Here is a 26,653-nt window from a genome sequence, read left to right as displayed (position 1 = left end):
TAAAAAAAGGTCCAAATTTCAATGCAAACCACCAATACCTTTGTTTTCCTCTCTTGTGAATCTTTTGTATTCTCTGATAGTAAGCTTTCTGAAGAATTTCTAACATATTGCAGATGAACAACTGTCAGCTTTATTGCTTTGTACTATGCTGGATCAAACAGAAGAAAACTGAGTCTAGGTGAATGCAAAACATTATTTTACCAATTAAATTAAACTCTTTTATAAATAGAAATCATCACATGTGAAGCGTTATACAGCTGTATAGAATGTATTTTACAACAATAAACTTGTTCTTTTCAGAAGTGCTGACAGAATAAAATGGATTCAGAACTTACCAAAACAGTTGCAATACCTTACGCACCTTGAATAATTTCATCCCTTTTAAGAAAAGATTAAACTTTAAGGTGGAAACTTGGTTACCAGCATACCATATTATAGCTAAAGGGCTACACTAAAACTGCTGCCAAAGTCTTCACATTATGAGGACTCCTGTAACTTTTGCATCAGATCCTTCCTCAGAGTGAACATGACCTACCTCTCATTCTCGGCAGTCTCTCAGAGCCAAAGGTGTTTGATTTTAACATCTGTATTCTTTTAAAAAATGTTTTTCTCTGGTTGATATGACCATAACTCATACAATAATTTTAATGTAATGAAAATTGTAACATTTTAAAGCAATTGAAACTATGAACACTGAATTATTTTGCTTAGGTCATTGAATCCTTTTTCTTTAGTGCTTTCCTATAAAAAAAATCAAAAGTTCCCATCTACTTTGTGACTCACCAGGAATATTAAATAACGCTTACTTTATTTAAGATATAGGCGGTTGCTTGTTTAACTGACTAAATATCCTGATGCAGGTGAGTTTGCATACAGTATAAGAAAAATCTTAAAAAAAAATATGAAGAGCATTGTTACATGTAACTTTGCATTGTCCTAAAAATCTATTAGAATTTTAGGTATTGAATCAAATACACTATCCCCGCCATCACTACAAGGTTCATTGTAATATTCTGTATAAACGCAAAGGACCATTTGTCTTTTTAAAAGATGAGGTTCTCTTGCAATAAATTTAAATGTACAGTGTGAATTATTTATGTATCAGGCAACTTAACTGGATGATTCTATTTTTCTCTAAAGGATTTTCTCACTTTAATGGAGAAATTTAATTAGTTTATAGCTAAATGAAATATCCTTCCATCCATAGGTTTCCAGACATCCTTTTGGTCATATATGTACTTTATGTTATGCCCAAAGTGGAACATTTCCAATTCGATTGTTCACTAGAATCTATATTTAAAAAAACAAAAAATAAAAAAATAATACATTCACAGTAAATGCATACATGGGTGAACCAATGTTCCCTTCCATATTCCCACTTCTGGGAGTTCATGGAAGTACTGTTCTAAAAAATGCTTTGGTACTGACCTTTCCTTCTGCTGGGATGTTTCCTTTCGTACAGGTTCTACTCATCAGTGCAGTTTGTATGACAGAAGAGATATGGGAAAACTTCATGCTTATATTTCCTGTAGCCTTGGGATATGCTCTTATGACAGCTTCTAGGGATGTGTGGATACTAAAGACCAACCATTGGCTTTCTGACAAGTCTATAAATGGGAAAAATAGCTCATGATTCTCAAAGCATTTGCTCTGTCTTCTTCTAATTCTTCTTACTATGAAAGAGAAATACTAGAGAAGAACAGGCAGGTACACAACTATTCTGTGGAACTTAGAGAACTTGTTTTACCTGACCTGTCTTACCTCTATGTTAATCTGCATGGTTGTTCTTTAATTATGCATACACCTAGGATTACCCCCTCCTCCTTGCAGTACTAGCAATGATTATCATTCCTAGTATCAAATTATGCCTTTGGCATGTTATAGCAGTTACTAGTTATAATCATAGTCGATGCTGATTGCAAATTAACTTGTTTCTAAAAATCATAGTTGTAGATATTACAGCCTGACTTACTAACATTAAAAGGTAAAACTAATAATGTTGTTTCTGCAAGAGGCTTGACACATTATGGACTAACTCATTTTTACCATCCACTAAAGCACAGTTGTTCTATTTATTATCTCTTTTTGTCCCCCTTCTTTCTTTTTTTTTTTTTTTTAATTTTATTAAATTCTTAATTACTTTTTTATTGTGATCACTTATTTGCATATAGTTTGTCTCAATTTGTAATCCAATTTTCCAATATGATAACTTATCATGAATTTTTCATCTCTGTGCTTTATTACATTGTCCTGGTTTCAGCTGAGAGGATTGATTTTTCTTCATAGTAGCTAGTGTGGGGATACGTTTTGGATTTGTGCTGGAGACAGCATTGATAATATAGAGATGTTTTTGTTCTATGGACTTATTGTTGAGCAGTGTTTACACGGGGCCAAGGCCTTTTCTGCTTCTTGCACTGCCCCGCCAGCGGGATGGCTGGGGGTGGACAAGAAGTTGGGAGGAGACACAGACAGGACAGGTGACCCAAACTGACCAAAGGGGTATTCCATACTATATGACGTCATGCTCAGTTTATAAGGAGCTTGGGGGAAGAGAGAGGGGGGGCGGCGGCGTTCGGAGCAATGGCGTTTGTCTTCCCAAGTAACCGTTACGCGTGATAGAGCCCTGCTTTCCTGGAGATGGCTGAACACCTGCCTGCCCATGGGAAGTGGTGAATGAATTCCTTGCTTTGCTTTGCTTGTGCGCGCGGTTTTTGCTTTACCTATTAAACTGTCTTTATCTCAACCCACGAGTTTTCTCACTTTAACTCTTCCAATTCTCTTTCCCATCCCGATGGGGGGGAGTGAACGAGCGGCTGCGTGGTACTCAGCTGCCAGCTGGGGTAAAACCACGACAGTTCTTTACAGGGGGCAGCGAAAGCACAAAGCAGCCACTAACGAGCACTAGACTCTAATAGACAGTAAGGCAAGCAAGCCCCATGGCAAGCACAGGAGCCTGCCAATTAATAGCTAAACAGCTAATACTAAATAGCTAATAGCAGCTATAAATTCAATCTAGCACATTCCGATCAAATCTGTCATTATCTCGAACCCTTCGAGCCCCACGTTGGGCGCCAAAAAGAACTGTCGTGGTTTTACCCCAGCTGGCAGCTGAGTACCACGCAGCCGCTCGTTCACTCCCCCCCATCGGGATGGGAAAGAGAATTGGAAGAGTTAAAGTGAGAAAACTCGTGGGTTGAGATAAAGACAGTTTAATAGGTAAAGCAAAAACCGCGCGCACAAGCAAAGCAAAGCAAGGAATTCATTCACCACTTCCCATGGGCAGGCAGGTGTTCAGCCATCTCCAGGAAAGCAGGGCTCTGTCACGCGTAACGGTTACTTGGGAAGACAAACGCCATTGCTCCGAACGCCGCCGCCCCCCCTCTCTCTTCCCCCAAGCTCCTTATAAACTGAGCATGACGTCATATAGTATGGAATACCCCTTTGGTCAGTTTGGGTCACCTGTCCTGTCTGTGTCTCCTCACAACTTCTTGTCCACCCCCAGCCATCCCGCTGGCGGGGCAGTGCAAGAAGCAGAAAAGGCCTTGGCCCCGTGTAAACACTGCTCAACAATAAGTCCATAGAACAAAAACATCTCTATATTATCAATGCTGTCTCCAGCACAAATCCAAAACGTATCCCCACACTAGCTACTATGAAGAAAAATCAATCCTCTCAGCTGAAACCAGGACATACATATAAAAGAAAATGACAGTGATCATTAAATAAGTTTCAAAGTATTAATAATTATTTAATACTGGCTCCTTTAAGAAAATGTGTTGAGTAACAAAATTCAGTATTTTAAAATTGGGGAAAGGGAAGTGTAAATTTAAAACTACATAAAAATCATTACAATCTCTATTTGATTATGACAGTACTGTTCCAACCGGGTATTGTATCAAACAATATCTTGTCCAAAAATCCAACAGTTACTTTGTAACCTCTTGCTTAAACATCTGTTTCTGCATGTGTGTGTGTTGTATAACTCAAGTGTATGTCCAAATAATACACTGTTAATTCACAATCTTGTTCATATTTAACATAAGGGTATATAATTTGATTCTAAAAAAAATCATACAAATAAAGTAACATTTATTCTTTCTTTTAATGCTGTATGTAGTAATAGGGAAATACTTAATAAAGTAGAACTTGAAATATAGCTCAGCTACTCTATTCTTCTGCTAAAGGTTGAGGCTATATCTACACCTTGGCTACTCCTAGCCTTTGAAATCTAGTAGAGATTACATCTCCTCAACTATGCTGCTGCAATGTTTCCCATTCTCATTGGTAGAAAGCTTTTCTCAATCTTGAGTGCAAGTTTTGCTTTAATGAAGACTACTGATTACTATTTGGCTTGACTTTGGTGGACTTGGGAAAAGAAAGTATCACTGGTAGTTTTGTAACAACCCTTTTAACATATTCTACTGTTACCCTTCTATCCCTCTCTCTTTTGTTCTAGTTAAAGCTCCTTGCCCAAACAATATTCCTTTTGAGATGATTTAAAACTACTGTCTTCCTTCTCCTGAAACCCAAGTTTATTAAATCTTTCTTGAACTATAATCACAGTTATTAGAATTGTTATATCCTGTGTTTTCCATCTGACAGTCTTACTAGCACAGCCCAGAAGAATATTTGTCTCATTTGCAGAACATGAAGTTGCTGACTCCTATCAAGCCTGCAATCATCTGCTCTAGACCATGACATCCACTTCCTTTGGTGTCTGCTAGATACTCCTAATTTTGTGTTTGTTCACTTCTAAAGTGTAGTACTTTACACTTATTTTTATTGGATATTATCTTGTTGATCTCAGACCTTTGTCCACTCTGTCGAAATGATTTTCATCCTGTTATGAAGAGTGTTTGCAACTCTACCTATCTGTTTACCATCTATGAATGGTCTAAGTGCTGCCTTTAGTTCATCATTCAGGTTGCTAAGAAAAATGTTTCCAAGGATTGAGCGGAAGGCCTTCTTGGAATACAAATTATAGAAGCTCCTTCTGTAGAAATGTTTTAACCTATTATACATCTATTTTTTAGTGACTGAATGTGAATAGGGGGTTGTTTTTATCATTTCTATGGAAGGATGAAGTGTCAAAATCTTCATATGGCATTCTCATTTCTGCTGCCTTTTGTCTTATAACACTACTCTAGTTACCCTATGGATGGAGTAAATTGGATTTTGCTAAGGGTTGTTTTGGTTTGTTTTGGTTTTAAATCTTCCTTACTATTCCTTTACTTTGAAATGAATATATGATGTTTGGTTCCCATTCTCTGTCTCATTACAGACTAAAAGTAACTGCTTGATAATTCCTCATCATTCTCCTCCCCTCCCACCTTTTGAAAGATAGCCACTTTATATCTGCCCCTTTCCTGGTTCTTAGTGACTGATACTATAGCCAGTGTTATGATAAAGCGATTATTTTCTCTACCAATTTGTTATCACCACAGACACAATCACTTTGTTTAACAGATGCTATCAGAGTTGATATTTGCTCATTGGATATTGTTATTGTCCTCAAATATCCAAATTGGAGTATTTGACCTAAAGCACTTGTAGATGAGTTAGAAGGATTTTCTTGCACTCTACAATGGAAAGGAAAATATTCATGCTTCTTTGTATTGTACAAAGACACAACAATTTACCCATTATTACACCCCTTTCTATCCAAATAAATGTCTTCTAAGAATTACCCAATAGTTAATTCAGCTACTATCTGCCAGAACATGTTAATGAACTCCTCTTAGAATCTACTAAAATTAACACCATGTTAGTAGCTTATTGGTTTTATTCACATGGAAAAAACATTCTGTGACACACTTGTGATGCAAGAAATATTGTTTTCCTTCTTCAAATGGGAAAATTAAGGCATAGACTCTGCAGTGGCTTGTCAAAAATCACCTCAACAGACCAGCAACAGTGCAAGGATTTAGACCCTTCATATTCTGAATTCTCTTCTTCTGTTAAAACTAGAAACTTACCGAAATCAACAAAGTATTGTTGTATTTGGGGATCCAATGTTGCAGGTGCTGTGAGAGTCTCAATTTGCAAAACATGGTAAATCTATAGAAATAAATTTACAGAATCTATAGAAATAGGAACAATTAAGCAAAAGCATAGTAAGAGGCTGGTTTCCTTCAGATAGTGACAATATAAAAGTAACAATTGTTCAAGTAACAATTTGTTTCACAATTAATGCTCCCCAATTTTTTGATGGTTCAAATATTTTTCAAAGTTTAGACACAGTGACCAAAACCCAGAAAACTGAAGACTTCAAGTTCCTTGGAAGAGAGAGATTAAGCTAAGCACATTAGAGGAAATGGATCTCTTTGGGTTTACTGACCCTTTGTGTGTGCTATGACAAATACAGGAAAATAACAGTTTTTAACATCTGTATCATATAGGAATAATATAGCTGACAGTGCTATGCCTGACTTGATCAGGCTTTGGTCCACAGTCCATTAAAGATATGGGACATCTTTCTCTTAATTTGACATCATGTGTTTTTTTTCACAATCAGTGATAAGATTCAGATTGTGGCTTTCACTGTTAGTCTCACTTTATTGTATAAAACCCTGTACAAACAATAATTGTAACATGGAACATCTGTAATCTCCAATTACTTTGTAGGGTTTTGTACTATTTGGTAATCATATTCTTTCGGCATTGCAACTTCTGCTATAAGTGAAATACACCTCTGCCTGTTAATTTTGCCTTCATATTGATAGTGATATACAAATAAGACATAGATTATCCAAATGTTGGCAAAATTTGAATAATAAAATATGTAGACAGAACAAATTTTAATCAGCCTTTAATTTTGTCTATATCTGCTCAAGATTAGTTTACATGCTTTTTACTCATTTTGTTGACTTCAAAATTAACATAAAATTAACTTATTTATTGAATTTACATAAGAAATTGAAATAGTTACTTCAGAAAGGGCCCTTGTTCATAGTGACTCTGAATAATTTCTATATCTTGTTTCCATTTAAAGATTTTATGCTGTGTTGATGGTAGATTGGAAGCTAGAGTTGAATAAATTGTGACTACAACAGTAAGAAACTTTTAATGACTTACCGTATCATTTTAAAATGTTTTAAAAAATATTATTTGACAGCCTTATTAATCTATAATAGCTAAAAATTGGCCAGGGTTTAGAGTTCTTTTCACAGTTTTAAAAAGCCACTTACTACTAAGCAAATAATTTAGAAGTAATTTAGGTTATTCCCTCTCATCTGTCCCTTTTTTTTTTTTTTTTCTTTTTGGAGGGAAGAGGGGGGAGGGGCATAATTTGCAGAAATATTAAAAGAGTTACCAAATGCATGTTTTTAGTAATGTTGGATTTATATCCTTTATATCCCAGCTGAACACTTTCCTTTCTACTTGGAAGCCAAAATACTTTGTTCAGTAGCAGTGTTTAATATATTAACAAAATAAAGGATCTATCACTGCTTAATATATTAACAAAATAAAGGATCTATCACTGTTTAATTTCCTCTAACCAACTGTCATGGACATTCATTGCTGATTCCAGCAGTGATTCAAAGTGCTGCTCATCAGTCAGGTTGATCTTTATACAGCAGAAATACTCTTTTAACATGGTATTCCTCTTCTTATGTCCACAACTATTATCTTTCTTTTAGTTATCATTTTGGGGTCTAAAACTTGACTTTGAACTACAGAAATGTTATAAGTTTATATTCTTGTTATTTGTCTTTTTCAGATTAGAAGATCTTAAGTGGAAGCACTGCCAGAGCTTCATACGCCAGTTTCTGAAGCATACCCCTATCTTTGCTGTGCCCTTATCACTTCTGTAGTCTTTTCAAGTTAGTCTACAGATAGATCTTTTCTAACATACAATGTAAACAGTAGGAGAACAATGCAATTATCTGTACTTTCCCTATGATTATGTAGAATTGAGAAAATAGTTCTTTCATAGCTTTAGAAAATGTACACTGCTAATCATCTCTGGAAAATTAATAAAATACAAGTATGCTTTTGGGAGCTACGCAAGACATGCTGAGCAGTCAACAACTGAGTAGGATGAGAAACACCATAAACTAATTTCACAGATGTATTTATGAAATAGTCCATCAATCCCCAGTTGGCTTAATGTGTGAACACCTGTGATAGAGACAAGCAAGGTAGTGTTTATGAAAACATTAAAGAAAAAGCATGCTGATGTCTTTATAGTCAACTGTCTTAGGTTGGAATAATATATCTATATTATATTGACATCCTGAACTTGTTCCAGTATTTTTAGAATCAATGGGTTGAATCCCTTTCGACTTTGATAAGTACTGTCTTACTGAGACTAAAATAAATAAATAAATTAAAGCTATACAGCTAATATCCTGGATTTTGGGAGAGCAGACTTTAGGCTGCTCAAGGAACTAGTTAGTAAGATTCCCCGAGAATCTACTTTTTGAGTGTAATGGGGTCCACAAATGCTGATCACTTTTTAATAGCTATCTTTTAAGTGTACAGCAGTAGGCAATTCCAATGTGTCAGAAGTCAAGCAACGGGCAGAAGGCTGGCACGGTTGAACAGTGATCTCCTCTGAACTTAGACAGATAGTATGTGAACAGTGGAAGTAAGGTCAGGCTACACAGGACTACCACTCCAGGCAGAGAATTCGTACAGCCAAAGCTCAGTCGGAGTTGAAACTGGTCAGTATGGTGGTGGATAACCAAAAAGGGAGTGTTTAAGTACATTGACAGCAAAAGGAGGACTAAAAAAACATTGGTCTATTACTTGATGAAGTTGATCACCTTACAAATACGGATGAAGATAAAGCAGAGACATCTAGTGCCTTCTTCACTTCTGTCTTTAACACCAATGATGGGGCCTGGGACTCCCAGAGCCCTCGTTTGGAAGACCATGACTGGGAGAGTAATAAGCTCCCAGTTGACTTTGAATTGGTACAGTATTTACTGCTGCAACTGAATGCACAGAAGTCTACGGGGCCCGATGAAATGCATCCCAGGGTAGTGAAAGAGTTCACTGATGTTATTGCAAGGCCTACCTTAGTTAGTTATCAACAGTCTTGGGAATCTAGAGAGGTCCCAGTCAACTGGAAGCTGTCAAATGTTATTCCAATTTTTAAGAAGGGCAGAAAAGAAGACTATTAATTATAGGCCTGACAATCTCACTTTGGTGCTTGGTAAAAATATGGAGAAGATTATTCTGAGAGTTATTGAAAAAACACTTGAAAGACAATGCAGTGATTGGTCAAAGGCAAGATGGATTCATGAAGGGAAAGTCATGCCTTACTAATTTGATATCCTTTTATGAGAAAGTTACCTGTCTAGTTAATGAAGGGAAGGCAGTGGACATGGGTTTTAACAAAGCTTTTGATACTGTCTCTCACTGTATGCTTCTGGAAAATAATGTCCAGCATCTAGCTAAACATGCACACAATATCATAGGTGAACAATTAGCTGAAGGGTTGGGCTCAAAGAGTTGTAGTAACTGGGGTAACATCTGTCTGACAGCCAGTCACTAGTGTTCTCCAGAGCTCAATTTGAGAGCCAGTTCTCTTCAATATTTTTGTTAAAGATCTGGACACGGGAGTTAGGTCGCATTAAATAAATTTACTGAATCATAGAATCATAGAATCATAGAATATCCTGAGTTGGAAGGGAACCATAAGGATCATTGAGTCCAACTCCTGGCTCCACACAGGACCAGCCGAATCAGACCATATGACTGAGAGTGTTATCCAGATGCTTCTTGAACTCAGTCAAGCTCGGTGCTGTGACCACTTCCCTGGGGAGCCTGTTCCAGTGCCCAACCACCCTCTCAGTGAAGAACCTTTTCCTGATATCCAACCTAAACCTCCACCGTCGCAGCTTCATGCCATTCCCTCGGGTTCCATCACTGGTCACCAGAGGGAGGAGATCAGCACCTGCCCCTTCACTCCCCCTCATGAGGAAGCTGTAGGCTGCAATGAGGTCTCCCCTCAGTCTCCTCTCCTCTAGGCCGAACAAACCAAGGGACTTCAGCCTCTCCTGATATGTCTTCCTCTCTAGACCCTTCACCATATTTGTTGCCCTCCTTTGGACACTCTCCAATAGTTTTACATTCTTTTTGTACTGTGGCGCCAAAAACTGCACGCAGTACTCGAGGTGAGGCCGCACCAGTGCAGTGTAGAGTGGGACAATCACTTCCCTAGAACGGCTAGCAATGCCGTGCCTAATACACCCCAGGATATGGGTCGCCTTCCTGGCAGCCTGGGCACACTGTTGACTTATGTTCAACTTGCTGTCGACCAAGACCCCCAAGTCCCTTTCAGCATGGCTGGTCTCCATCGTCTCATCGCCCAGTCTGTATGTATAGCCAGGGTTGCCCCTTCCCAGGTGCAGAATCAGGCACTTGCCCTTGTTAAACTTTATGTAGTTGGTGATACTGGAGATACTAAATTAGGAGAAGCCATTGATTCCCTTGAGAGTAGAGAGTCCTTACAGACAGATCTTGCTAGATCTGCTGGATATTCACCAAGCACATGAAATTTAACAAGAACAAATGCTGGATTCTGCACCTGGGACAATGTAATCCTGGATGCCTGGATGTATGTATAGACTGGGGGACAAAAGCCTATAGTGCAGAAAAGGATCTGGGAGGATTTGGTTGATGATAAGCCCAATATGAGCCTATGAAGTGTCCTGGCAGACAAAAGGGCCAACTGCATCCTGGGGTGCATTAACCAGTTGAAAGAAGTGATAATCCCACTATACCTCAGCACTGGTGCTGCCTCACCTCAAGTTCTAGGTGCACTGTTGGACTCCACAATATGACAAGTATACAAAAATATTAGAATGCATCCAAAGGAGGGCAACACAGACGGTGAAAGGAGTGGAAAGCATGACTTATGAGGAGCAGCTGAGGATACTAGGTTTGTTCAGATTAGAGAAGAGGAGACTGAGGTGTAACCTCATTGCTGTCTACAACTTCCTTATGACAGGGAATGGAGACAGAGGTGCTGATTTCTTCTCTGTTGTCCAGTGGTAGGACAAGAGGCGATGGCCTAAAGCTGCATCAGGGGAAATTGAGATTAGGTATTAGGAAAGAGTTCTTCACTGAGACGGTGGTCAATCACTGGAACAATCTCCCCAGCATCATGGCCCCAAGCCTGTCAGTGTTCAAGAATTGTTTGGACAACAGTGTTAGATAGATGGTTTAACTACTATGTTGTCCGGTGTGGAGTCAGAAGTTGGACTCCATGAACCTTGTGGGTCCATTCCAACTCATGATATTCTATGATTCTATGACACATTGTTCTACATACTTACTAATTTTTTTATTTTTTTTTCCTATCCAGTGGTTTGTACTTAGAGATTTTTGAGTGCTTCAGCATTAAAACACCTCTTAGGTTAAGAACTTGTGATGTATAGTCACAGGCTGTCTGGAAAAATCCAATTGCTAAGCAACACAATCACATATCACCTGAAGATTGAAGGCACATCTGGAGATCATCTTGTCCAACTCCCTCTGTTCAAGCAGGGTCAGCTACAGCAGATTGAAAAGGGTCATAGTCAGGTTTTAAATATCTCCAAGGCCAGAAACTCCACATCCTCTCTGGGCAACCTGATCCAGTGTTGAACCAATGTAAAAAACAAGTGTTTCTGTACATTCAGATGGACAGATAAGTGTTTGTATTTATGATGGGTATCACTGAGAAGGGTCTGACTCCTTTGCCTTTAATGTACACATCAGGTATTTATAGGCATAGATTTCTTATCCGTGTGCCCCCTGAGCCTTCTCTTCTCCAGACTGAACAGTCCCAGGTCCCTCAGCCTTTCCTCATGTGGGAGACGCTCCAGCATCCTCATCATCTTTATGGCCCTTCACTAGACTTGCTCCAGTATGTCCATATCTCTTTTGTACTGGAGAATCCAAAACTGGACACAGCACTACAGGTGTGGCTTTACCAGAGTTCAATTAAGAAATAAAGGTGAAGGACAATGAACAAATTACATAAACATTTACCCTACATGAGCTCAGTTTAGTTCCCACCTTCTGACATGAACTTGCCTGTGAGAGAATACAAGCTGCCTACCTCTGACAGACATTTTGAAACAGCTGCAAAAGAAAGTACATGAACTAGCAGTCGTCTTTTGGGGGAATCAATATGTAAACTTAATGCCATACTGCTCTGTTTTCAGCTCTGCTTTGAGCTGTATCAGTGGTTTGTGGTGTATCAGCGTGCTAAGAAAAGAGACATGGCTAAGGGAAAAGCAGGGTCATTGTTTCCCCAACTCATTTTATTAATCAGTCTGGCTTATAGGAAGACAGAACTGTAAGCTATCAGACAGAGAAGATCTTTAAAAAACTCATAGTGGCAAAAGCTTAATTCTATTTTCAAGACACTATCCAAAAGTGGTTTCCATTCTCTGATTGTCTTTTTTGTTTTCTTCCCATCCTTTTTGCTTTCAGCACAGGATGGCAGGCTGTCTTGCAATTGAATATTTGTTGATATACATTTTTACCCATCAGCAATACAGATTTAAAAATCAGTGTTAACTGTCAATTTTGTTGATGATGCACAAGGCAGAATAGAGCACAGCTTGTGGTTTTACAGCTTTTTGTCAGCAGTATTGACAGCAGTAAAACCCTGAAGCAGAACCTACACAGGAAGCAGATATGTGCACTAACAAGATGTTATTTTTAGAGTTTCTTTTCTAGCTCATAGCTTTTTACTGGCCATATTTTAATTGGTCCTTTGCCAAAATAAAAATTATAATGTTTTATAGCTGTAATCAAACATTTGGGAACTATCTGACCCAGTAATATAATTCCCCTTCTGTCTCAATACAAGTACATCTAATTAAATATATTCCAGTCTTCTCCCAATAACAGGCATTATTCAGCTTTGACCAGTTCATAGGCCTTACATTAAGCACAAGGTTTTGATTATACAGCAAAAAAAGAAAGAGAAGGGGGAGAAAGTTACATTTTAATGATTTTCAAACATTCTTATTTCTTCCAAATTATATTTAAAAAAGAAGTGTAGTTATAGAAGAAAAACAAAACAAACAAAAAACCTCCACCTCTTAAACAAATAATTTTTTTCTCTTATAAAATAATAACTGCAGCTTTCTAAACTTTTAATGAAAATTCTGACTGGGGTAATATTGTGAAGTTTTTATTACGGGCAATAGCAAATTTTAAGAATGAATGGTGATGCTATTAGTTTCCACATAATTAATAACTAAATATCAAAGCTTTAATGAGAAGTGGTTTTATGAATCATTAACAAATCTAATCTAAAAATCTCACTTTCTTGCTTATATCTGTTAAGCATTTGTTTAGCCAACATGAGAATCCATATTTTATGATCATGTCTACAAACCTACTTCTCTCGAAGAGAAGGAACACAACAGTGAAAATAGTTTTGCACATTTTCACATCATAGCTCTAGAACTGTTTACGTGGATATGCTGGGTCCTAGGATTCTTTATTCAGCAGCGGTGAGGCCACACCAGGAGTGCTGTGTTCGGTTCTGGGATCCTCACTACAAGAGAGGCATAGATGGAGGGAGTCCAACGATGGGCCGCAAGATAATTAAGGGCATCTCTCCCATGAGGAAAGACTGAGGGAACTGGTAATGTTTACCCTGAAGAAGAGAAGGCTCCAGGGGATATCTCATGAATGTTTGTAAATACCTGAAAGGGAGGGTGTGAAAAGGATGGAGCCAGGCTGTTTTCATTAGTGCCCAGTGACAGGACAAGAGACAATGTGCACAAACAGAAACACAGGAGATTCAGTCTGAACATCAGGAAACACTGCTTTACTGTGAGTGTGACTGCGCACTGGCACAGGTTGCCCAGGTGTGCTGGTTTTAGCTGGGATAGAGTTAATTTTCTTCATAGTAGCTAGTATGGGGCTATGTTTTGGATTTGTGCTGGAAACAGTGTGATAACACAGGGATGTTTTCGTCACTGCTGAGCAGTGCTTACACAGAGCCAAGGCCTTTGGTGCTTCTCACACCACCCCACCAGCGAGTAGGCTGGGGGTGCACAAGAAGGACACAGCCAGGAGATCTGACCCCAATTGACCAAAGAAATATCCCATACCATATGGTGTCATGCTCAGCATATAAAGCTGGAGGAAGAAGAAGGAAGGGGGGAATGTTTGGAGTGATGGCATTTTTCTTCCCAAGTAACCATTACGCATGATGGAGCCCTGCTTTCCTGGAGATGGCTGAACACCTGCCTGCCCATGGGAAGTGGTAAATTAATTCCTTATTTTGCCTTGTTTCTGTGCACAGCTTTTGCTTTAACTATTAAACTGTGTTTATCTTAACCCACGAGTTTTCTCACTTTAACTCTTCCGATTCCCTCCCCCATCCCAATGCGGGGTGGGGGGGAAGTGAGCAAGTGGCTGCATGGGGCTTAGTTGCCGGCTGGGGTTAAACCACAACAGTCTTTTTGGCACCCAGTGCGGGGCTCAAAGGGTTTGAGATAATGATAGGTTTGATTGCTATTTGCTAGATCAAATTTTTAGCTGTTATTGCTGTTTAGCTATTAATTGTCAGGCTCCTGTGCTTGCCATGGGGCTTGCTTGCCTTACTGTACAGTAGAGTCCAGTGCTCGTTAGTGGCTGCTTTTTGCTTCCACTGCTCTCTGCACTGCTGTACTGCTGATCGTCTGACTGTGCTGTGCCTGGGAACATTCTGATAACAGCAACGGTGATGCGCCTGGGCTGGCCGATGGCCAGGGCATCGCTGCTGTTTCTGTGCTGCTGGACTGGACAGGCTGGAACTCCTGTGTGCACTCGAGTCAAAGGGACTGTGACCTGTGGATGAGTCCATGTGGGAGCAGGACATCCCCAAAGCGTCTGTGGCTGTGGGTAAGTCCATGCAGCAGAAGGTACACCTTGAAGCATCAGTGGCTGTGCATGAGGTCATGCTGAAGCACCTCAAAGCATATGGCCGTGGATGAGCCCATGACAGATCAGGTTTACTTCTGAAAGGACTGTGGCTGTGGGTCAGGCCACACTGGATCAGGTATATCTCTGAAAGCATTGTGGCCCTTGGAAAAGGCCACACTGGAACAGGTGCACCTCAAAGCGACTGTGGCTGTGGATAAGTCTATGTCACAGCAGGTATATACCTGGAGAGGCTGTGGCTCATAGATAAGGCTCTTATTGGAGCAGGTACACCCCTAAGGGACTGCAGTCTGTGGATAAGTCCAAGCCAGAGCAGGGGGAAGGGGAGGAATTAATTACAGTGTTAAACCCGATGGTCTGGTCCAAAGGGACTGGGGTGGAGATTGCAATGGAAATACCTTTAAACTGTCGTAACCCATGATTTGAGTTGCATGTTATAGGAATTACTATAGCAGGAAAACCTGAACCAATGGAGGACAGGTCTTACAAGAAGCAGTGCAAGTGCAGCAGTGACTAGACCTGAGCTGGCTTTGGTGCCCAGTAGCTCCACACAATACACCACCTCTCCTGTCCTGAGTGACCACCATAACAGATGGAGCCCAAAGTCATGGACTAAATAAACACGATGGATATTTTGTGGACATTTGTGGATACTTGCGGACATTTCACAGGGGTGGTCCATAGACTAAGGGAATGATATCTGCGTATTATATCAAAGGATAGGAAGGGGGGGGTGGTGGTTAATGAGGATGTATTGGATAGTGTGGTACCTGAGCATGATGTACGTGGTGTGGAATAACAGGTGGAAAATGTGCTGGTTTTGGCTGGGATAGAGTTAATTTTCTTCATAGTAGCTAGTACAGGGCTATGTTTTGGATTTGTGATGAAAACAATGTTGATAATATAGAGATGGTTTTGTTGTTGTTGAGTAGTGCTTACCTAGAGTCAAGGCCTTTTCTGCTTCTCACACAACCCCACCAGCAAGGAGGCTGGGGGTGCACAGGAGTTGGGAGGGGACACAGCTGACCCCAACTGACCAAAGGGATACTCCATACCATATGATGTCATGCTCAGCATATAAAGCTGAAGGAAGAAGAAGGAAGGGGGGAAGGGGAGATGTTCGGAGTGATGGCAAAATTCTTCCCAGGTAACTGTCATATGTGATGGAGCCCTGCTTTCCTGGAGATGGCTGAACACCTGCCTGCCCATGGGAAGTGGTGAATGAATTTTTTGTTTTACTTTGCTTGCGCATGTGGCTCTTGCTTTAGCTAGTAAATTGTCTTTATCTCAACCCATGTGTTTTCTTACTTTTCCTCTTTCAATTCTCTCCTCCATCTTGCTGTGGGGGACTGAGTGAGCAGCTGTGTGGTGCTTAGTTGCTGGCTGCGGTTAAACCATCGCACCAGGGAAGTTGTGGAGTCTCCACCCTCAGAGATATTCGAAAACCATCTGGACACAGTCTTGGGCAACTGGCTCTAGGTAACCCCAATCAGGGGGATTGGACAAGATGACATCCAGAGGTCCCTTCCTCTGGAGATCCTTTCTCGGCCCTTCTGTGATTCTGAAGTTTTCATCAGATTTTCCTAATATCTTCCATTATAATTTCAATTTTTCTTCAAACTTCAAGCATGAAGTGAAATTTTCACTGTTGGGGTATCTGCTTCTGAGTAATGACATTATGATTAAAATAAATTAAAAAAATGGTCACAATAAAAAAGAACAGAGCTGAGAATCTTTGTGCACAAGGTTAAAGGAAAATATATTTCTTTGCATGAAGGGAGAGAAGGAGAGAAGGGAGAGAAGGAGAGAAAGGAGAGAAGGAGCGAAAGAAGGAGGGAGGGAGGAAGGAAAAAACACAATAATAATATCAAATCAGAAGAAAAAAACCTTTTGCCCAGATTTGTTCAACCACAGCCCCATAGACCAAAGAGGTCAGTAACCTGACTGAAGCCCCAAGGGTTACATGGATGTCACAGAGCAGAATGTCACCCTGCTTGATTTGTTAGGCACACAGATGGTGGCTGTCAAGAGCAGACTCCGGAACAACTTGTACAGTACAGTAGCAAGGCAAGCCACTAATCATATATTGCTCAGTTAATCAATCATTCACCTAAAAAAGAACAGATGGCACAATTCAGAAAGATTCAAGTGTACAAAAGGGCTCATTGGTATTTCTGGCCTATCCTCGCAATCTATAAAATAGGCTTGTCTGTTTTATGGATTGGTTAGCTGTTCACCATCAAATTGAATTCAGTGTCATGTTTATCTCTTTAGAAAGATAATTTGAAATGAATGTATCACTAATAAATTCATTATCCATAAGCTCAGATAAGAACGAAAGTCAATAATAAACAAAGCCAAGCTAGGCTAAAGTAACTTTGGGAGTCCCTGTAAGAAATTAATAGTGATCAGTTCCAACAGCTCTTACGGCGATAACACAAAGATGGGTGGTGGCCTTAACTTGATGTTCTTGCCAGAGAGACTGCAAGGTGCAGCACATTGTATGAAGTAGTCCATCAAAACCCTAACATAAAATAAGAGACTCTGGAATTTGATTTGGAGCCTCAGTTCTAAAGCACTCCCATGAAAGTTATTCAGGCTCCTAAAAGTCTGATTCCAGACATGTCCAGAATCAATTCAGTTTCACAGAGTATGCTATTACCTGTCTTTCCTTCATTATCATTGGGCTTCACACATAAACTGCAAGTCTTGGTAAAGCAACTGTTCTATAAGTAAACTCTCAGATGTAGTAGTGTACAAAATGTGATGGCAAGAAATATTTGCCTTTAGTGTGATGAAGTGTTTGCCACGTCCCCATAAATGACATTTTACGTGAAATAAGCATTCGTTGAAACTTCTGAAATGGACAAGGATCCTACTCATCCACAAAGAGCAGAAAGCTTAAATTGATTATTAAATCATGTTCATTCTCATACCTCCTCTGTATCTGGGAGGAGGAAACCAGAAATAAGTTATCCTCGCATGATTAATGAGGTTTCACCATGCAAAGTGAAAGAACAACCTTAGATTTCTTTGTCAGAGGCACTGAATTTGGACATCCCATGTCTTACTATCCTTTTGAATTGACCTATGAAGGAATATCAGTGGCTCCAGCTACAAGGTAGATCCAGCTTTTGTGTTTGGAAAGAAATGTCCTAAGAACTTCTGGAAAGTGTATGTGGCTGTGGATCCTGCCTGGATGTCATAATGTCACTAAACAGAGAAGGTAAAATCTGTAACAGGTGGTCAGACTAAATTTAACCAATGCCACTGCCTCATCTTAAATAGTGGCACAATAGTAAAAGTTGGGGGTTTTTGTTTCATTTTGTGGCCTTTTTTTTAGAGGCAGAGGCAAGTAAGTTTCATGCTTCCCTTAGACTCAGTGACACATGAGGTACTTTTAGTCCTGTGCTCCTATGAAGTCAATACAAACCTTTCTCTGGACTTCAATGTATAATAGCCTGAAATCTTTACAAGCAAGGTGGAAGGGGAGATTGAAAGTTGGGTGTTATATAGTGTCCTTCTTCACCCTATGTTATAACAATTGCTCACAACCATATTGCCCTCTTTTCAGAAAAGTGACTTGCAAGGGAATACATCTAAAACCCGTATTAATAAGAACATAGATATCATATGATTTGTAAGTGGTCCATTTTTCAATGTATCTGCTCTGATAAGAAGTGTTGATTCAGTATTGCTGGAACACGAATGTGCCAATATTTGGGAGTCTAGCTATTCCAAATGCTGTGTTGAGTACTAAATTGTGCCCTCCAGCTGTATACATAGAGGCCAAAAGAGAGCAAGAATATGTTAATACAAATTTTAAATCTATAAATTGAAATTTATTTTCTTTATTAATTAATATTTTCTTCCAAACAATGACCTCTAATACAGAGGTGGTAATAGAAAGGTTAGAGTACAAAAGATGCTACCGTTAACCCTGTAGTGAAATTACTTCAGCTGACAATTTACAGTTTGTTCTGGTACCATTTCATAAGTCATAACTGTATGTCTGCAAATAGTTTTTTCCAAAACTTAACATTGCTTGCAATAAGATACTTAGTTTTTCACCCACAATATTCCTGACACCCTGATACTGTTTGCATATCTCAGAGTGTATTTTAGCTACTTACAAATGAAAGTGGAGAATGGATTTTAGTCTTTTCCTTTCTCCTTTTTTTATACTTTGTTCTTCTTCTTCTGTTCACCTTCAATTACAGATTTCTTCTAATTGCCTAACTGCATTTTGCAAATCACTCTCAATGAAAGCACATTTTTCACGGGCTTTATTCCCAACCAAACTACCAATAGTCACTGGAGCAATTAATCAATAATATAATTTCCTTCTGCCACATCAGTTCTTCTCACTGAGGTCTATTTATGAATTATATTGTTTTAGTCTGAGGTCTATTATGACTAGAGTAGAATAAATGGGCAATCATCTTTATAAGAGATTAATAGAGATTTCTCATTGATTTTTAAAGACTTGAACCATGGCCTCACTACAGTGTTGGAATCTGGCTTTTGGATTTAGGAAGACCAGTTTCTGTTACAATAACTTCTTACCAAGAAATTTCCTAGGGCTTATTCTGGACTGGTTAGACTGAACAGCTACTGCCCTACTAAATTTTTGAATACTTTGTATTACATGAGTATATATTACTGTCCCTATGTGTGCTACAGTAAAGTCAATTAAATACTTTGTTAAGGTTACAAAACCCCCCAAAAACCAAAAAGCTTACCATAAAACTAAATCCATATAAGTTTCACGCTGCAATAAGTTACTGATGGAATCCTGATTGCCTAATTTTGATATGTAACTCAGATTTTGCCTTACTGAAATTTAGTCACCTGGCTAGTTGCATTCTCTTTCTTCTCCACAGAGACAAGCAAGAGCCACAGAAGGCTTGTGGGGAGTTTATTCAACCTTGCTTATGATGAGTGTCTCTCTTTTCCATTAAGGATGCAAGAAATGTTAGCTCCTCTCTTTCCAGCTGTGCTACAATTTAAAACATGTTTCAGAAGAATGCTCTGGCCATGTTGCCACTTTTTACCCCTCCTTCTCTAGGATGAGCAGCTATACAGTCAGGAATACAAGACTACTTTTTCTAAATCATTTCAGGAATGCAATCTAGCAATCATGCCATAGCTGCTAAATTCTTTTTCATTTCACATCTCTCTCTCTTTTTCTGTATCTTCTTCCCCCTCCCTTTCATCTGCCCAACACAATTCTAAGATCAATTCAATTCATGGCACACACTTTGATACAGTCATGAAAGGTATTGTATTTCTGTCTTGTGTTACTTCTTGTACTAAATCTGAGTACACAGCCTGGAAAACCTGGAAAATGAGCAGGCTGGATTAACCACCTGGCATGTGGCGAACGTCAGGCACATAGGTACAGGCAAGGTTTGGGCAGACTGGATCTTACTTTCTAAGAAAGCTCATGAAGATGTATACATTTGCCATAGGAAGTTACATGTGAAAGATGCAGTACATCATTCTGTTTTTTTATGGTAACTATTAATCACTGTCACTTCTATATGAGATAAGAGACAACCTATTTACTTCACACTTACACAATCCTTCTATGGCTCCAAAGTATCACGTTAACGCACTCTAGCAATCACAGTGTAACTCCTAAGTGCCTTTTCAAGTCACACCTTTCTATCTTTCTTTTCATCTACCTTACACAATATGAAGATTAGTTCAACTCATGGCAGACACATTTTATAAGGCTGCAGAAAGTATCTCATCTCTATCATGTATCACATTTTGTATTATACCTGGATACAGAGTACATTTTAAAAACATATATGATTGTTTATACATGTCCTTTTCCATGAAATGTTTTACTTTACATATAAGATACTGTCATATCTTAATCAAACTTTTTATAGATTTTTTTTTTTTTTAAATGTGTAGCCAGTAATTCCCTTTTTTAGTCTCTCTGGTCCTTCTTTTATCCTACAATTGGATGAATGAGAGGAGTTTCTGTTGTACTAATCCAGACTTTGTGCTCAGTTACCAAGCTGCCCTGAAGTAGATGACTCATGTTTCCTAGGCCGTTTCCTGTTGTGTAGTGCCCTGGGCTCTACAGGACCCTTTATGCCAATATTTTTCCTGTAATTGTGCTCTTAAAGATAAGCTAGTTTTAATACATATTAACGAAATTAAAAAGTGACATTATCTCTACTTGATTCAGTTCTTCCTTTGTATATATATGCATATTTGCTTAGAATACCATTTTCTCTGTTGGTTCATGGCCTTCTATGATGGGGTTACAGCATCGGTGGATAAGGGAAGGGCAACTGATGTCATCTACCTGGACTTGTGCAAGGCATTTGACACTGTCCCACAAGACATCCTTGTCTTTAAATTGGAGAGACATGGATTTGATGGATGGATCACTCAGTGGATGAGGAATTGGCTGGATGGTCACACTCAAAGAGTTGTAGTCAACGGCTCAATGTCCAAGTGGAGAACAGTGACGAGTGGTGTTCCTCACGGGTTGGTACTGGGACCAGCACTGTTCAAGATCTTTGTCAGTGACATGGACTGCGGGATCGAGTGCACCCTCAGCAAGTTTGCCGATGACACCAAGCTGTGTGGTGTGATTGACACGCTGGACGGAAGGGATGCCATCCAGAGAGACCTTGACAGGCTGGAGAGGTGGGCCTGTGCAAACCGCATGAAGTTCAACAAGGCCAAGTGCAAGGTCCTGCACGTGGGTCGGCACAATCCCAAGCACAGCTACAGGCTGAGTGAGGAATGGATTGAAAGCAGCCCTGAGGAGAAGGACTTGGGGGTATTGATTGATGAGAAGCACAACATGAGCTGGCAGTGTGTGCTTGCAGCCCAGAAAGCCAACCGTGTCCTGGGCTGCATCAAAAGAGGTGTGACCAGCAGGTCGAGGGAGGTGATCCTGCCCCTCTACTCCGCTCTTGTGAGACCCCACCTGGAGTACTGCGTGGGCCCCAGTACAGGAGAGAGATGGAGCTGTTGGAGTGAGTCCAGAGGAGGGCCACGAAGCTGATCAGAGGGCTGGAGCACCTCTCCTATGAGGACAGGCTGAGAGAGTTGGGGTTGTTCAGCCTGGAGAAGAGAAGGCTCCAGGGAGATCTAATTGCAGCTCACCAGTACCTGAAGGGGCCTACAGGAAAGATGGAGAGGGACTGTTTATGAGGGAGTGTAGTGACAGGATGAGGGGTAATGGGTTCAAGCTGAAGGAGGGTCAATTTAGATTAGATGTCAGAAAGAAATTCTTCACTGTGAGGGTGGTGAGGCACTGGAAGAGGTTGCCCAGAGAGGTTGTGGAGGCCCCATCCCTGGCAGTGTTTAAGACCAGGCTGGATGGGGCTTTGGTCTGGTGGAGGGTGTTCCTGGCCGCAGCTGGGGGGTTGGAACTAGGGGATCTTTAAGGTCCCTTCCAACCCAAACCATTCTATGATTCTGCTCTTTTCTCAATGATTTTTTTCAGTATTTCCTCAGACTTTACAGGTAGAGCATCAGCATCTACCTGTAGATGTAGCATCAGAACTTGACAGAAATGATAACAATCAGAAATACTCTGCGTGTGAAGATTTTTCTCTCTAGGCTGCATTAAAAATGGATTATATATTTTGATGTTGTTAAATCTATTATCTGTTGCTACTAATGCATATCCAGAAGGACATGAACATTATTCCCACAGTGGATCATAACAGCAGACACCTTTGCATGTTTAGTACTGGTAGACAATATATGGTTCTTGCATACAGGCTGGTCAAGTAAGGGAAAAAGTATAATTAATGCTAAGATAATTTGTGTTTTCTTTTCACTAGCTATTAAGTAGTGATTTTTTGCCAGCATTTCTGTAGCATAGTCGTCATAGTCAGTACCATATTCATATAAATCATGTGAGGTTTTGATTTAAAAGTTTTTGGGGGGATGGTATAAATCTCTGTGTTTCGAGTAATGTTTCAGTAAGCATATTTATAAGGAGTTAGACCTTTGATTTCTTTAATGTCATGCATAAAGCAAAGTTTAAAATGACCATGGTTTTACCCAGAAATACACTTTAATAAAGAATACTACTGAAATTCTAATCCATTTGAGACTTAATCAAATAACACACATTGTATAGTTATACATCATGAAGAAGCCACAATCCTGTCATTATCTTTAATTGTTTTCTTCAGGCTTCAAGAATTAGTTTAAAAATAATTCCCTGAACTGCAGGGGTTAGGATGTTTACTTCTACATGAACTTTTTTCCTAAACAGATACAGTAGTTGAATAATTGTTTATGTTATTTTCAGTGAGATAGTTGCATATTAGCATCACTTAAGAAATCATAGATTTTGAAAATCTATAACATGATAGTCAATCCATTTTTACAAATGTAGCTGTCCCTCAAGATATCCAACTTTCATCTATGTTCTCAGTTCAAGCAAAATGTATACCAAAGGTTGCCTTTCTAACCATTGAATTAATCTGTAACCATAGAAACAGCTGAACTGACCGCTAACTGGGATATTCATCCTGATAGAGAGCTCACCAATTCTGTAGAGGCCCAACTGTTTGAAGTTCAGCATTTCATGTCCACAGAAAATGTGATGGACTCTAAATATTTTTTTAAGGACAAGGAAAAAGTGGATATGTATATGACCATGTGTTCTCACAACGACACACTTCTCTAGTCACTGAGTTAGATAAGGTTTCCTGCCTTTTCACCTTTCCTCAAATGTTCATAAAGTACAGTAATGTACACTTTGATTGTGAGAATTTATAACATGAGTTATATTCAGGGCTACTTAAGATTGGGGTCAAAATTGAATACGAGTACTTTTTAGAGAGTTTCTATGAAAATAAACATTTTTCTCTTCATATTCTACCAAGTTTCTACTAAGGACTTGTTAAGGTGATATGCTTAAAATCTAACATTCAAAACCAATCTGTGTTTTCTCATTTCAATGAGAAATGGTGGTTGATGGTTCAGAAATGCTGAATTTTACGGGATCAAAGCTCTGCTGGGGACTGACATTCAGGTTTCTTCCTTTTTGAAAAAATAACAACTGCATTTTTGTTGGTTTTTTTGTCTTGTTTTGGGGTTTGTGGGTTTGGTTTTTTGGGTTTTTTTGGTTGGGTTTGTTTGTTTGTTTGTTGTTTGGTTGTTTTTGTTTTGTTTTGTTTGGTTTTTTTGTTGTTTTTATTTTTTAGGATAGATAGAGGTGTCTATCTATTTAGGAGACACACTTCTTTGGAAGGTTTATTTGTTGGTTTGTTTGCTTCTTTTGTCTAATTCAGATGCTTAAGTTCTAGAGATGTGCTGGCTTTTGGATGCAGACTTGTTGCTATTACCTAAGTCTTCTAGACACTGAATATCAGGATATATTATTTTAGACTGATCTTCAGTACAATTCATTTCTAAATGTTACCGAACTTAGTGATAGTTAGGCTGGATTCTTCCTGAAGTTTATAAAATTATCTTTGAATTTCTATTTGACTCAGAAACTCAAATAGTGCAAAAACTGGAAACCCCCCCCACACAGCTGTGTTTCTGGCTTCATACTGGGTTATCAACAAAGGGCTACAGCTTGTGATGTGGTTTTACTCAGGGTCTTTTATTTTTGCAACAAGGTAAAAGTCATGCACCTGATTAAGAAGGAAAAAAATGAAGAGTTCATTTGAGCATGAAGCAAAGCTCAGGAAAAAAACTTCAAGTCATTTCAAGTGGTTGCCAAAAAAGATCATAAGGAACTGGATCATCTGTCCTCTGAGGCACAGACTTATGTATGTGTATATGTGTGTGTCTGTGCCTGTAAATATATGCAAAATGATAATTTCTTACAGTTAGAATTTTTTAAAAATTTGTTTGCTAAACAGGCAGGTTCAATAGGGCTGAATTCAAGTATACTGAGCTGGCTGTAGTAGTGGGGAAACTAACATCTAGTTGTTCCCCATGTGTGTTTTTGAAGGTGGAAACTTTTACAAATTCTGTTGTTTTGGCAAGGGAGGAAAAGAGCAATACTGAAAAACTGTGGCATTTCAAAAAGAAGCACCCATAAATAATTGAACACAAAATAAATACCACAGATATTTGCCAATAAGTTTGTTTCTATCCTGAACTGTTGAGATCCCCATAATTATCATAGTTATTACTATGAGATACAGCAGTTATGAAAAACTTCACTCTTGACATGATGTTATAAAAGAATTGACTAGGAGGCATTTATTTTATCCATGTGGGAGGTATAAACTCTCACCAAATGATGGACCTTAATTTAAAATGAGTTTATCAATATCAAAGAATAGTCTCTAATATCAGAACGTATTCTTGAAACATGTCTCTCCCCTGAGTACTTTTCAAAGGGGTTTAATGAGCAACAGAGCATGAGATTGGTTTTCTAACTCTGATGTCTAATTTGATGCTTCCAATTTTTCTTATTCTCGTGATTTATTGATGCAAATTGAAGCCCCATTCAGGGTCTTTCCATACCTCCATGTCAGACTTGGAACCATTGATCACCTTCTTTGGCAGTCATAGGATGCAGGAATTAAAAATCTCTTTTCTTGGGGTTTGTTTGTTGGTTTTTGGTTTTATTATTATTATTATTATTATTATTATTATTATTATTATTATTATTATTATTTTGGTTTGTTTGTTTTGGTTGGTTGGTTGGTTGGTTTGTTTCTTGAGTAGAAACAAATGAAAATTTTGCCTGAAAAAAGTGACCTAGAAAATATTTACTCAATGTTTTTATAACTGAAGTTATTAAACAAAGAAAAAAACAAACCCTCTTGGTTTTCATGCAGTTAACATTTCTACAATGTTCAGAAAGATAGAGTGCAAGGTCAAAGACTAAATTCAGCTCACCAATTTTATACTGTATGACTGCAGGTCATAAAATCAATCTGGACACTGCTAAAGCTAAAGAGAGTAAAAAAGTAAAAGCAATAAAATACATACAAGTGGGATTGTTGTATAGGTGCCTAATAGCCATTTCACTCAAAATAAACTTTGCTGGCTTGTCGTGGTTATTTGAACTTTCAGAATGGGAAGAGTGCAAAGAGCTCATTCTGGTAAAGGAATGGAAAACCGACAGAATGGATCTACACAATTAATAAACAGGGGAGCAGACTACTCAGCCTCCCATGTCAAAGAAAAATTCCTGATTACCTTAAGAATTTAGTCATCAAGGTGAAAAACTTTTAAGTTATAGGTCATGTGAGATGCATATTATATGGGAAGACTAAAATTTCTGACAGGAAACTGAGCGTTAGTTCCAGGGTTACTTCCAATAAGGAGTTTGTGAGAATGAAGAGTAAACCCAAAGAGAAAGCAAAACTCTCTGTTAAATGTCATACATAGGGTGAAATCCTTCAAGCTTCACAGAATCAGGTATAATAAAAAATTAGTCATCAGTATCTCAGTTTGTCTAAGAAATTGGAATTTCCAAGGAGGCACAGATAATCTATTGAATTTAAGGTCAGAGTTAAGGCCTAGGTGCTCAGGCAAAAGGAATCTCTTACCTGACAATTCTTTGATATGCACTTAACTTTACCAATCTTTCTCAGCAGGTCTGAAATATTCCACACTTAATTTCTGCTGATTAGAAGTATTTCAGAGCTGTGTGAATATGTCAGAAATGTCTCTACTATCATATGTTCATAGATGCACTATGAATTATCTGCATTTTTCATCTTTTCTCTTGCTAGTCCCCATGAGTATTTCAAAGTAGCTTATCTGTAGGAGTTCTTCTTAAAAAAAAGTTACCAAAGTATTC

This window comes from Balearica regulorum, chromosome 2 (assembly GCF_011004875.1).
Source record: "Balearica regulorum gibbericeps isolate bBalReg1 chromosome 2, bBalReg1.pri, whole genome shotgun sequence".
Lineage (NCBI taxonomy): Eukaryota > Metazoa > Chordata > Aves > Gruiformes > Gruidae > Balearica > Balearica regulorum.
This window is presented reverse-complemented; position numbering follows the sequence as displayed.